The sequence below is a fragment of the Geotrypetes seraphini genome, chromosome 1 (genome assembly GCF_902459505.1).
Source record: "Geotrypetes seraphini chromosome 1, aGeoSer1.1, whole genome shotgun sequence".
NCBI lineage: Eukaryota > Metazoa > Chordata > Amphibia > Gymnophiona > Dermophiidae > Geotrypetes > Geotrypetes seraphini.
In genome coordinates this window covers 456,046,241-456,061,309 of record NC_047084.1, presented here as the reverse complement: position 1 = coordinate 456,061,309, position 15,069 = coordinate 456,046,241, and the positions used below count along the sequence as shown (strand labels likewise).

General features: G+C 42.6%; 1 protein-coding gene across 2 annotated transcripts in view; it reads right to left on the bottom strand.

The window, feature by feature from the left end:
* LOC117349045 (serine protease 55-like) overlaps window positions 1-14,347 on the bottom strand; it is a 120,665-nt gene extending 106,318 nt beyond the window's left edge. The window contains exon 1 of one of the 2 annotated variants that reach the window (XM_033921944.1): window positions 14,233-14,347. The gene's annotated coding sequence lies outside the window, so the exon portion shown is untranslated. Of the gene's footprint in view, window positions 1-2,816; window positions 2,952-14,232 lie in introns of those variants that run through there. The other variant, XM_033921934.1, reaches the window with a different exon arrangement.
* Between the last annotated feature and the right edge of the window lie 722 nt (window positions 14,348-15,069).

Below are 15,069 nucleotides of genomic sequence, written 5' to 3'. Positions count from 1 at the left end.
TACCAGGTGACGACACGTTTCAGTATGGCTCCATGATGAGTGTTTACACCATATAGCCAATAGAAAAGCAATTGTGTAATCTGTATCAGGGGCTACTGAGCAAAAGTGTATAAATATTATGTTGGCTGGCATAAGGAAGGAGGAAGGAGAGAAGAAGAGATTAATTCTAAGTACCGAAGCTAGCTACATTGTATGTATATTATCCTTATCTGCCCTGAGTGCTGCTTTTTAGTGTCTTTTGCTAACTTTCATTTATTGCTAATAAATATATTTCATACCAGTAACCAAGGAGTACGAGGTCTATTTCTGTGATGCGATGAGCAGCCTATCGCTGTCATTTGGTAACCCCAGCACTGGCAGGGTCCAACAGGTGAATTTATGCCACCCAGCCCCTCTAATGTGAAATGACTAGGACAGTTTACGCAGATCATTTCTGTGTCAGCACATACAGAGCCTATTAAGCATGTTCAAATTGGAGATCAGAAAGATATTCCCTTCATCGTTGACACAGGTGCCACTATGACTTCCATTAACTTTGTCCCGCCTCACTATTCAGTCTCCACACACACTATTACCACTGTAGGGATAGAAGGGGGAGCCCAGTTAAACCACATCATCCCAGATGTCCTTTTGATAATTGATGGACAAGTGGTCCTTATGGACATTTTATGTCACCACTTGCCCCGTAAACCTTTTGGGTCGAGATGTACTTTCCAAAATCAAGGCAGTAATTTCTTTTGCTAGCCTTAGTAGAGCCATGTCTAAACTTGATCCTAAACAGCAATATAGGTATGTCACGAGTGTGACCGGAGTTAAGTTGATTTTGAAGGATCCAGAATCAGGCCCGACGATTTCTTAGTATCCCCTGTAACCAGAAGCCTTAGAGGGTATCAAGGCATTGATAAATGATCTTTTAGAGCACGACATAATTGAACCCATTGGATCACCCTGGAATACACCCCTTTTCTCCATTTTGAAAGCTGATGGCGAAACATGGCATCTTGTTCACGACCTGAGAGGCCTGAATAGTCTCTTAGTGCAGGAGTTCCCGGTTGTACCTAACCCAGTCACTCTTCTCACATCATGTGACTTACACTCTTGGTTTTTTGTTGTTGATTTGAATAATGCTTTCTATTCCATTGTTCTCCGTCCAGACACTCGGCCACTTACAGAATTTACAGTAAGGACCGAGCGCTTCATGTGGAAACGGCTCCCTCAAGGCCTCTACGAGAGCCCAGGAATCTTTTCATGTGTTATTTCCCATGATTTACAGAGCTTTAGGGATACCATGCTATCCAGCTCGCAAGCATCACTATTTGTATATGTAGATGACATTTTGCTTTCAGTACACACAGAATCTTTGTGTCAGAAACTTACTGATAATCTTATCCACTTCCTTATCGGCAAAGGCTATGCTATAAATGTGTGCAAGGTCCAATATTGTAAACAGGAAGTTACTTTCTTAGGCCTCACTATTAGAGACAATGGTAAGTTTTTGTGTTCAACTTTGCTCAAAGAGGTAGAACAAATCACTGATCCACGGACAGTACACGAGCTTTATTGGGCCTTTTCAATTACTGCAGGGATTATATACCCTGCCTCAGCACCAATGTTCCCTCTAATTTTTCATAGGGTGTGCACAAAAAATTTAATCTGTGCGCATTTTAAAGAAAAACTAAATTTGTGTGCGCTATAAAAATGATTGCCAGAGGGCCCGGAGTTCAGTTATGGGCAGGTCTTTGAGTTTAGTCTGAATTAACGAAAACACAATGTAATTTTAGTTACAATTTATATTAGTTACACTTTATGTAACATAAAGTCTCATTTCAATAAACATAAATTATGTTTCATTGAAATGTTTCATTGAGCGCTACCTATAAATAAGGTATCATTGTACTTTATACTTAAAATTTAGAAAATAGCAATTTAGTTTTCAAAGTTTTTCCCTGCGATCTTTCATATTTATCCAGTCCGAATAAATTCTGTCAAGATCTGTTGAGCCTCCATCTTGAAGGTGACTCTTAACACGCAACAGCATTTCCAAATGCTCTAAATTGTAGCGTGGCCGGTCCTCAAGGCTCGCAGTAACCGGCCCACGCTTACAATATTCTCCCCAGCGTGCTTCCTCAAGATGGAGGAAGTCCCTGTTGTGCATAAACTTATCCTATGTGTATAAACAGGTTGGCCTCACACAGGTAAGTAATGAAACAAAAAACCAATTTTATTGTTCAACTGACAAGTCCAAAAAAAATGCATCAAAAGAAAATGTATTCCAAAAGGTCTTTGGCAAAAACATACAACATAATATGATAGTAACCAGCCTGGTCTGGATATCTGTCTCAAAGTTCTTTATCAATGTCCCAGGTGTAACAGAGTCTCTTGATAGTCCTTGACTCTCCCAGAGTCTTATTCAATAAATTGGCAAACTAGGTATAGTACACTGCACTGGGCAGCGATGCCCATTAAATGCAGTAGCAAAAGCCTGACAGATTTGTCAAAGGGCTCCTTGTTATCAATAGAAAAGTATCCTGCAAACTATTCAACATGGTACTGTGTAAATCCTGTACCAAGCTTCCAGGATATTCACACCTTCTGAAAGGAACTTGCTGAAGTTCTTTTCCAACAGCAGCCCTCTTGGTAAGCAAGGCAAAAAAAACTTCTCATACACGAAAACCCTTGGCTAGCATACATTTCATTAGGTAGCAGACTTCAGGAAAATCCTTATGCTCAATAGAAATGGAAGCATTCAAAAAAAAAAACCTAACACAAAAAGCAATTCCAAACTAATTGGTTTCCATTTCCTCACATAGTCCCACCTCTGGTAAAGTGTTACAATCCATAGCTTCACCTTCAGGATTTCCCAGGGTTGTATCATCTGGTTCTGTGTCCAACATTTCAATGTCCCTTGTCTCAGGGGGACTTGGAGGCTCCTTCCACCTGAGAGCTTCTCCTCTGTCCCCTTTCCTCTTGGTCAGCCAGCTCTCTAAATGCTGCCAAGCTGCTGTACCACGCCCAGCCCTACTCCGGGGCTGAACTTCCTTCAGCTGTGGTTGCCTTTTCCCCTGCTTAGCCAGCATTCCACAAAATGGAGGATTTAAAGGGGCCCTACCAGATTTCACCAGGCTGTGTTCTGCATTAGGTCTGAACACAGCCTGTGCTTCCTGTTCTTGTTCTTGCCTAACAGGGACAACATGGTTAGCCCTGACTATTTTCAGGGGAGGTTTTTTATCGTTCTTCCCTGGCACAAGGCCGGCCTTGGGCTCGGGTTTGTGACAAAATGTAAATGATTCCTTTGTTTAGTCTTCAAATTGTTCATTAGACTAAAACCACGCTCACAATCTGAACTAGATGCTAAGAATGTGGCACTAATGCTAAAGCTGCAAATTGATTTTCTGAAATGCAAATTTTGTCATATCTGGAAAGCTGTTTATCAGATTGCTTTTGATTGTTTCTGCAACAAGGAATTTAAAGTCATTGTATTGCTGAATAATAATACTTTCCTCCGGAAGAAATTGTTTATACTTTAAACAAAGAGATCTGATATGTCCATTTCCGAAGTCAAAGTCGCATTGTGATATTGCTGTATAGTCAAAAGCAGACCATTCCTCAACTTCATTTTCAGGAAATCTTTCACCCAGATGCAAACATAAGATGTTGATGAAGGTTAATATGGAATTAGTATCCACTGAAACTTTTTCTCCAGACCTCATCCTATTGTCAAGAAGACTGTTGACTTTATCACTCCACTTAACCTTGTCGCCTAAGTATTGCATTCGAAGTTTGTTCAATTTACCCTGTGCAAGATGATAAGCTTCCAATGGTGTCAAACCACGTTTTTGAAATGCCATGCTTAAGGAAGCCAGTTCTGATAAGACATCATTCAAAACTTCAAGTGTAATATGAAATTGTTCACTGTTCAGCTTCTTATAGCAGTAATTTGCAGTAGGATCATTATCTTTGTCTTCTTCAAAATATTTTAACAGGGGATCATAATTTTGAATAATTGCTTTAAGTGCAAAGTGTCTAGATAACCAGCGCACTTCATTCAGAGGTCTGAAAGCAATTGATTCACATTCAGATGTATCTGCTATTTCTTGAAATTTGCATCGTTTAGTAGAAGACCGACAGAACACCGTGTACACAGTTCTCATTACAGTTTCTACTTCTTTCATCAATTTTACTTCTTTCCGATGTGCAACACAATGTTGCTGCACTAAATGTGGAATGTCTTTTCTCAACTGTGTTACACCATCTATTTTGCCCAACATAACAGAGGCACCATCAGAGGTGAACATAACCATTTTATTCAGGTCAAGTTCATGTTTCCTATAGAATTCCCTAATTGGTATTACTATTGATGTAGCATCACATGCTTCCAACTGTAGCATCCCACCAAATGATGTCCTATACTCATTTGAATTGACTGGTCGATACTTAAAGTAGAGTATTAAGTACTTGTTGACAGAAATGTTTATACTTTCATCAACAGTTAATGTATGATACGTTGCTAATTTAATGTCTGCCATACGATCATCTTGCACGATGCCATTGATAATTCTAAGAAATTCAAACGCATAGTTTTTGCTTCTCCAGCTATAAGGTATACTAACATACTTCACCATGTGCTCATTGATATCTTGAACAGAGAGCATTGAGATATTCATCTTAATGACTAGCACAACACTGTCGACAAGAACCTTAATTTCATCAGGACTGGAACGCTTCCATTCATTACTAATTTGCCTGTTTTCTTTTTTGGTTGGGTTTTCAAGCAACATGTTAACCAGTTCCCCCCTCTTAAATTCGGATTTTTACTTTTGAGTTTCCTAATACTGTCGGTTTGAGATTTACTTGATAGATGCGTTTCAGAAAGTCCAGTTTCCAAACATCATCCCATATTTTTCCAGTAGAGAATTTTCCAGTTGTTTTGGCATCTTGACAATAACAACACACAACTCCATCGTCTTCGTCATAGGTAAATATTTCACACAATCGAACACGCATTGTATTTCGAGATTTCGGTGTCTCCGTTTCAACAAAAAAAGCTGTTGCAGCTCTCTTGCATTTTACACTTTTCATCATTCGCAGTTTAGACATTTTAAGAGTTATATCTGGTTGCAATTTAATAAACAAATACAGTTATACAACTGCAGTACCACGCTGCATACTACGATTCCATGAAATAAACAATATGGCGGAACTTCAGGAAGTCAAAGAATCGGAAGTGCTTCATATCCTATGGGCCATAGGCTATGGCCCTATGGGGCATGTGACGTGTCAAGTTCAACTGCCAAAGATAACAGAATCACGTGAATGACTTAAAATTTATATTATAGCGCTTCAATAAATGTGATAAATGGGAAATCGGAATAGCTGGTCTTCTGCAACATTTCATTTTAGCAGTGAAAATCATTTTAGGCAAAAATTTATTTTTTTGTGCGTGCCATTTTAATTTGTGTGTGCGGGTTTGGCAAGTTGTGTGCGCGCACAAGCGCACAGCTTAGAGGGAACAGTGCTCAGCACTAGAGTTTTTCCTTTGAGACTTTATTTGAAAGGCAACCCTGAGGGGAAGCACAAGATTCATCTTTCTGATACTGATTCCAAAATTATCACCACATTAAAAGCAGTCTTAGAGAAAGCCCCACAATTTATGCTGCCTCTACAATCTCTACCTGTAGATTTGTATGTCATTAACCACCCAGAGGGGTGGGCCGCGATAACCTGTCAGCAAGACTACACCGTTTGCTACCTATCCGGCTGTTTCACACCTGTAGAGCAGTGCTTTAACAGTTGTGAACAGGGAGTTGTAGCTGCTCTAATGGCAGTACTGAAAATTTATCAATTCTTGCCTTATTACTACATTATCTTGCATTCTACACACACTTTACGAAAGATTTTATACAGCCAGTTGTGGGCCTTTACCACAAGGAGATTGTCCACTTATATTGCTGTCCTTATGACAGGCAATATTGACATAAAACCAGTTCTACACGCAGATGTCATTTCTGCAAAGGTTAAGCCATTTCTTTCTTTCTTTGGCCCAGAGACGGTGGTTTTGCATGGTTGTCCACAGGAAACACCTACCAAACAGGATTTAAAACCTTACAAAGATGGTTTTCACGTCTTTGTGGATGGCTCCCAGACAAAAACAGGAACTGCATTTGCGTGGTTTGTTTAAAACACTAAAGAGCAAATTTGGGAGAGTGAATGGAGCACTATGCCAGCTTCCCTCACTGTGCAAGCAGCAGACCTAGCAGCTCTGTTACAGACACTTGAGACATATCCAGATGAGAAACTCACCATTTACTCTGATTCTGTATATGCCATCAAATTTATAGAAGAAAACCGTGATAAATGGCAGATTAAGGGATTCGTTGACAGTGCAGGGAGACCACTTCAGCATGTTGCATTACTGGAGCGTCTAATGACAGCCCTGCAGCAGAGACCAATGCCAGTAGCCATTGTTAAAATAAAAGCACATGATACTGACATTTCTTTTAACCAAGCACATCAGCAAGAGGGCACTACATATCAGCATATTGTATAACAGCACTAGAGCACGCCCTGATAATCTAGACGTTTCTTTTATCGAAGATGTCACACCAAAAGAATTGCGGCAATGGAAAGACTTAGGCTGTAAACTATTGAAAGGAATATGGAAAACAACAGATATGAGAACTTCCATATCCACCTCATCCCTATGGTTATATGCACAGGATTCCCACTCTAAGACACATGCCCCCTTTTCTCATCTCAGCACTAGACTTAAAATGATTTGATGGCACTCTAAGTTAGATGCCATTTTGAAAGTAGTGCGAAAGTGTCCGAAATGTATTCAAACAAACCCAAGAGGGACTCCTACCCCAATGGGAGTTATCCCCATTCCGGAAGGGCCATGTAGAAAGTGGTATATTGATTATACAGAAATGGTCTTCGAGAATTAGAGGAAAAGATATTTGTTGGTATGTGTATGCCCTTTTTCACAGTGGATAGAGGCATATCCTTGTACTTCAGAAACTGGTAAAGAGGCTGCTCAAAAAAATTTGCACTGAAATTGTAAGCAGATATGGCGTTCCTGAAGCCATAGTCTCTGACAATGGAAGCCACTTCAGAAATGAGTTTTTGCAGGAGTTATGCTAATCATTGGGCACTGAACAGAAATTTGTTACCATTTACCATCCCCAAGCAAATGGGTATGTTGAGAAATACCTTGATTTGCTTAAGATATCTTTGAGGAAACCTATGCCCTTGGAATCCAAAAATTGGCTCATATATTTGCCAGCAGCCCTGTATGCTGTTCGCAATCGAACGCTGCAGTCAGGGCCGGATTTTCTTATAGGCTAATTAGGCTTCAGCCTAGGGCCTCAAGATCAAGAGGGGCCTACATTCAAATTGTTAGCAAAATTAAAATTACACTATTCTAAAAACAGTGAACACTAAAACACTGAACCGAAAATAAGGAGAAATTCTACGCTTCGGGATCGGAACCAGCTCCAGCCGCAATGGGGCGCCAACTCGGCTTCTCCCTTTCTTTTTCTCGCCCTGGGAGGAGGATCGGGGAGGGAAAGACGTCAGTCCGGGAACAGCTGGGCAAAGCCCAGCCCTGCGGGGGGAGAGGCAAAACGTGGATCCGTCAGGAAAGGGCGGCCCAGACTGGCATCGGGGGGGGGGGGTTCAGTGGAAGGGGGATGGGAGGCAGGCAGGCTGGCATCGGAGGGGATGGGGGGGTTTAATGGAAGGCAGGCGGGCAGGATGGCATGAGGGGGGTGTTCAATGGAAGGGGGATGGGAGGCAGGCGGGCATCGGAGGGGGGGGTGAGGTGAGGAAGGATGCACTGGGGGCACTATGGACATAGGAAGGGGCAATGTTGTGTGTTATGTTTGATTAGTTATTGTTACAAGTACTATATATAGTGCTGAGAATAAATGTCCAAATAAGTGTTCTCGACTTTTTTTTATTTATTATCCATGTCACATTTTTTATAAAGGTTAGTACCAATAACAACATGTTTCATTTAACATATTGATATATATCACAGTAATGATGTATTTTATTATCTCTCATGTAATTTACAAACTTAAAAATGGGAGGTGAAAGGGCCTCATAAGTGGAATAGCCTAGGGCCTCTTTTCATCTAAATCCGGCCCTGGCTGCAGTTTAAAAATCTCATTACCAGTCCATTCCAGCTATGTACTGGAAGACTCCCTTATTTCCTCCGTTTCAACAACCAGGCCAAAGAGCTTTGCCTCAAGTTATATCAGAATGTGTTTTCTCCTTACAGCCAGCGCTGCAGCTGTTTGAGGAAAAGAGGAAATCATCTGCCAAGGCCCCAACGCCATGGCTGTACAAATATTGCACAGGACAGCAAGTGTATAAGCACACCTTCCGGAGGAATAACTGGAAACAATTGGCTTTCCAGGGACCATATACCATCGAAGAGTCTTACCCTTTTGCAGTGAAATTGAATGGACATTCAGTTGTTTTGCATCATAGAGACATCAAGCCAGCTCCTACAGAATTTCTTTACAAATGATTTATGAGCTGATGGACTGAATTTTAGTATTTTCATTGCATTCTGTTTTTCATGTTTGACATTTTTTCAATAGTAGGTTAGCTTTAGTTAAGAGTGTTAGTATTCCTTTTTTTTTTTTTTTTTTAGTTTAGACATCCATAATTAGGTTATGCGTTTCTGATAAGGTATATTTTCAGTCACACCACATTAACACGTTGCGTTAGTTACGAGGTTGTATTATTCCCTTTCTTGTTTGTTTAGGCATTATTAGGTCAGTGTTAAGGTTTATGGGATTTTATTACTTGCTTTGTTTGCCTTTCTCCTGCAACCTTACACAATCTTTAGATACTTCAGTTATATGGATTCCCCAAATTGTTCAGGGTGTGTTGTATGTTCTATGTCTTCCCTGCCCTTGCACCCTGTATTCTCTCCTTTGGCCCCCGCGCAGCGCCCTGATTGCCCTGTCATTTATCATGCCACCCTCTGTCACTCACCCTATGTTTTACACAGATCTAGTGTGCACGCACAGACTAGAATACCGCGGACTAGGCTTGGCAATTCCCTGGTCCCCTATTTAGGCCCCATTCTTCCTGCCATTAGGAAGCGTGGAACATACAAGATTACCTTGCACTGTGCTTTTTGTTATGGTGCTCAAGCGGCTCTGGAAACTAGTCCAGAGGAGATAGCCTGTAGAGAAGTTGAACTTGAGTTCTGTGAGATACAGGCTTCATTTGCACAACTTTTTCTGTGATTCCAGTTATTTTACTTGCTATTGCTATGACAGGGAGATTTTTTTCTGTTTGACTTGATTTGAACAAATGATGGGAATGTGATTGAATGATGGGACGTTCTAGTATGAGTTAGAGTTAGAATGACCACAGTCATTAGACTTTTTATTATATTTAAATATATACTGGTATATATATACACGAGGGGATATTAAAAAGTTCTCAGCCCAAAAAACCAACTTCCTAAATTCTGAGCATTATTTTACCACTGTAGCTGAAATGCCAATTTGCAGAAACGAAATCCTACATTTTTGACATTGTTTTAGATCATTGATTGAACCATGTCCACATCAATCTCTTCTTGGTTTTAGATAGATGAGACATTCTAGACTATAGGGTCATTTCCCCTTACCCGCATGGGCTGCAGAAGAGAACCACAAGTTTTTCACTCCGCCTCCAGTGTACATCACAGGGAGATCAGTCAATAAGAACATAAGAACTGCCATCTCCGGATCAGACCTTCGGCCCATCAAGTCCGGCGATCCGCACACGCGGAGGCCCAGCCAGGTGTATATCTGGCATAATTTTCACCCATATCCCTCTATGCCATCTAAGGAGATGTGCATCTAGTTTGCTTTTAAATCCTAGAACGGTGGATTCCGCAATAACCTCCTCTGGGAGAGCATTCCAAGTGTCCACCACTCGTTGCGTGAAGCAGAATATGAATGCTCGATACGCCTGAGGCCATTCTCCGGGAACCATAGTCTGACGGCTGAAGAAGTCTGCTTGAACGATGACCACTTTGTTCACCTGTGCCACCAGTAGCACCCGGAAATGATGCTCTGCCGAAAGGAAAATAAGGCGGGCCAAGGGAATATGCATGGTTCCTCCCAGCTGAGAGAAAGAGGCCACTGCTGTCGCACTGTCGGAAAGACCCAGACATCCTGTTCCTTTAGAGATCTCTACAATTTATTCAGGACCAGACCCAGAGCTCCAGCAGCTCTCAAAGGGACGACGATCACAGTGAGCCCCCCAGGCTCAAAGGCTGGTATCCATGGTAACAACAATCCAGGCGACAATGTGTAATGGAACATCCTGGCAGAGCGACTGAGGGTGAAGCCACAAGGTCATGCTTGTTCTGGCCTTCAAAGTTCATGGCAATTTCATCTCTAAGGCAGCTCGGAGAAGGCCCAGCATGGCCACCGTATAACCCAGAACCTGCAGGTAATTCCACGCTGAAGGTGCCAATTTGTTCATCAGATCCAAAAACTACACATACAGCTCCTGACTGCGAGGCTCGGGCAGGGCACTCCAGCGACTGCATGGGCATCAGATGGAACTTCTTGAAGCTGACAATCCAGCCCAGGTCTTTCCGTCCCCGGAGCAGCTTTTCCATCATGGAGTGCTCCCCTTCCAACAAGGGCACTCTGTCCAACTAGTTGCCCAGATACGGGTGGATTTGCAACCCCATCGCAGACAAGCTGCCACTACTTCCTTCACATTGGTGAACTTCCAGGGTGCTGTTGCCAACCAAATGGCAGAGCCGAAAACTGATAATGCCGATCCAGCACTTGAGAACCCAGGAACTTGTGTAGAACTGGGAAAAAAATATGCGAATGTGCAAACACGCCCCCGGAAGGGAGGCCAGAAAACTCCCCTGGAGTCACTGCTGCAATAACCGACCACACAGTCTCCATCCAGAACCATGAGAGCCGCAGGTCCATGTTGCAGATCCAGAACAGGTCTCCAAACTTCTGACGCTGTCTCTGGTACGATAAAAAAGAGTATCTGTTGGAGTCTGAAAGATCACTTGGCACCGTCTCCATTGCTCGAATATCCAGCAAATGCTGAACAGTAGCCCAGACTTTGTGCTTTGTCCAGCCTCTCGGCAGGAGAAGACACAAACCCATCTGACACAGACTGGGCAAAGTCCAGCTTGCAGCCTGATTGAAGAACTGCCAAGACCCACTGGTCTGCCACAATGCACATCCTGGTAGGCAGAAACTCCAAGAGCTGACCCCCTATCTGCAGAGGGACCCTCGGCTCCCTGGTGGCAACGAGTCGTGCGAGCAGGTCGGGCAAAACAGGCAGAGGAAGGCTGAGAACGCCTGCAGCCTGCACACCGACATCAGGAATCCAGAGAATATCTCCGCAACGAGGAGGGGGAAAAATGCCAGAAGTCCCAAAAGTCCATCCAGAGCCACGAAAAGGAGGACGCATAGACCCCTGGGCTCACACTCTACTATCCGGGAAGGAATACAGATTTCTGGCCCAAAAACTGAATTCTGTAGGGCATCCAGACCCCTGCCAAACAACTACTACCCCTGAAAAGGCAGCCGGATGAAAGTTGTCCTGGAGGTGGAAACACCAGCCCTCTGCCGAGCCCCAAAGCGTTCGGCGGGCCGAAATAGAATACTCACATTCAAAATGTATTTATTTTTTTAAATTTTCTAGACACCGTCCACCAAGAAGTCCAGCCCAACCCTCAGAAGCTGAGGAGGTGGCTCTACCTTCTCAGTCTCTAGCGTATGCAGTTGCGCAAGGCAGGTGCGCTCCATCAGTGACATCCTACAGCTGCCAGAACACCTACATTGGCTATTGCAGTGTTTCTCAACTTCTTCAAGCCAAGTATCCCCTAAGCCTAACAAATACCAACTGAATACCCCCGCCCAAGCTCTGCCCCTGACCCCACCTCCATAATAATAGTACTAATTGTAACCCAATTTCTTCCATCCATTTTCCATATACACACAATATAATCTTATTAATACACAATGGTAACCACAAAATTTAAAAAAACACAAAGCACACTGTATGCAGAGAAAATGTTAATTATCATTTATATTCGGGGCTTTTCAAAAGAGGTCAAGGCAGATGACTTTAATAATAATTTTATTTTTGTATACTGCCATACCACATAAAATAAAAATTATACAATCAGTGAGTAAAATATAATTAACTAAAAATCAGTAAGTAAAATACAATTGATTAAAAATGCGTTAAAATCAACTAAAATAAACACACTATAAGAACAATATACTATTTACCAATCAGGATTCTAAAACATCAGTTTACAAATTTATCAAACAAATCAGTTTTTAGCAGCTTCCTAAAGCACATATCTGAATGAACCTGAGAAATGATGGTACATAAGCATAAGTTCATTTTACTTGCCTGAAAACGGAGTAATTTATCAAAAAATCTCTTGTATCGGCAAGATTTAATAGTCGGATGAACAAATAGATATTGCCCTTGAGTAATCCTATTAGGTTTATATCGCTCAAAACATGAGGACAACTAAGTAGGCACCATACCAAACAAGACTTTAAAGCAGATACAACCGAATTTAAACAACACTCTAGCCTCAAAAGGCAGCCAATGCAACTGTTGATAAGACCAAAAATCAGACAGACTGCTGTGTTCTGGATGAGTCTTAATCTTTTTTGAAGCTTTTTATGAGATCCCAAATATATTATATTGCAATAATCCAGAACAGATAAAATGGAGGATCAGTAACAACTATAGAAAAATAGACAAATATAGAGCAAAATATAGACAGCAGGTATAAATTCACAAAATTGACACATTTTGATCACTAAACTGAAAATAAAATTATTTTCCCTACCTTTGTTGTCTGGTGATTTCATGAGTCTCTGGTTACATTTTCAAAATTTCTTTCTTTCTGCTTCCTGAACACTTCCTCTCCTCCGGAACCCAACCAACATTTATCTGTCTCTCTCTGTCCCTCCATGAGTTCAACGTTTCTCCCTCTCTCCTCCACCCCTAGGGGCAATATGTCTTCCTCTCTCTCTCTCTCTTTCTCTCACTGTCCATCTGTCTTGAGCAATCCAGGCATCTCTCCCACCTCCTCTACTGCCACATCCAACATTTCTCCCTCTCTCATCCCCCGGCTCATGTGCAGCATTTTTCACCACTGCCCACCAGCCCCATGGCCATTTCTCCTTCTATTACCCCTCTCCAGCATAATGCCATATTTCTCCCTCCATCACTATGTCCAACATTCCTCCCTCTCATCCTTCTATTCCCCATACATGTCTATCTCACTCATCTCTCTATGCCCAATTTTCCTTCTTCCTTTCCCCATGTGCACCATTTCTCACTCATACACTCATGCCCATCAATTCTCCCTTTCTATTCTCTCCCTTCTCTGTCCAATGTTCATGCCCCTTCCCTTCCTTCTGTGTTGAGTTTGTGCCCCCTCCCTGCCTTCCAGCTTTGTCCCAAAATTAAGTTGCACGCCGGGGATCCCTGCCTGCCTGCCCCGTCCATCCACACTCCCCCACCCTTCCCCCAAAGCCAACCCATCCATAGAAGCCACAGGCTGAACCAGAGGTCACCGCCTCTTCCCCCAACCATGCCGCATGGTAGGTGGTGCAAAAACGCTCTAAAAGCAGCAAAACCACACAAAGTTTGTATGAATCCACACTAGGAGACCCTAAGGACCCCATCCCAGCAGTTTGTTTGGCAGAAAATCAAATTTTGAAGAAGCAGGGAGAAGATAGCCGCTGGACCCAAATTCCACCCAAAATGCGCTAAAAATGGCACTTCCCGAACTTAAAAAATTACAATTTTAGGATTTTTTAGGTGGGGGAACATCAAGGATCACTAAAATTCCCAGAAAACCCCCTCGAATTTAAAGTTAGAAAATCGTTGTTGGAGCCTGTCAGCTCCTCTCATTCACAATACTACTGTAAATGTGAAAGAACCACGAAAGGGGACGAAACTACATTAAAATAAAAACAATAAATGTGAGAGAGCAGAACCGAAACAACTTGCAGCCACATGCAGAAGAGAAAGACTGATGGGAGGAGCCAGGATAGCCTATGATGTACACTGGAGGCGGAGTGAAAAATCTGTGGTTCTCTTCTGCAGCCCATGCGGGTAAAGGGAAATAACCCTATGGTCTAGAACACAGGTGTCAAACTCAAGGCCCGTGGGCCAAATCCAGCCCGCCTGGCTGTTTTATGCAACCTGCGGTTCGATTCCCCCTGTGTTATCTTCTGGCCAGCTCCCTCCTCTTCACTGCTGCAGTGTGCACAAAGCCGCGAGCGGCAGCTGCAGGGGCAGTTCCTCGCGCATCTCCCGCATCATCCAGAAGCATTCCCTCTGATGTGACGTCAGAAAGAAGGCTTCCGGTTCAAGCTCAGGGCACACGAGGAGCCGCTGATCAAGGCTTTGTGCACACTGTGGCAGTGAGGAGGAGGGAACCGGCCTGAAGATAACACCAGGGCATCGCACCGCGGCCCGCATAAAACAGCCAGGCGGGAGTCAGCCAGAAAGTAAGACACCCGCCGGAGAGAGGCACCTAGCTGAGGCACAGCGTGGAGGGAGGGAAGCAACAAAGGTGGGGGGGATGATTTTACTTTTAAATTTAGTGATTGAATTGTGAAAATTTTGAGAATTTACATCTGCTGTCTGTATTTTGCACTATTCAGGAAGAAATGCATTTGTTTCTTTTTCTCTGGGATTGTACAGCATGCAGAGTCTCGAATCTTAGGAATTGTTTGTATATGTTAGTACTTTTAGTTTTTGGTCCTGTATTTGCATAGGGGTTATCTGTGTTCTGGTAGGAATGAATGTTGAGAAGCATACAGTGTGCTTTATGTAGTTTAATTTTGTGGTTAACCATTATGTGTTGTTAACAAGATTGTAATGTGTGTATATATGAAAAATGAATGGAAAAAATGGTGTTACAATTAGTACTATTATGGGGGTGGGGTCTGGCCTCCGACTTAGTCTGTGTTTTGGATTTTGGCCCCTTAATGTGATTGAGTTTGACACCCCTGGTCTAGAATGTCTCACCTATTG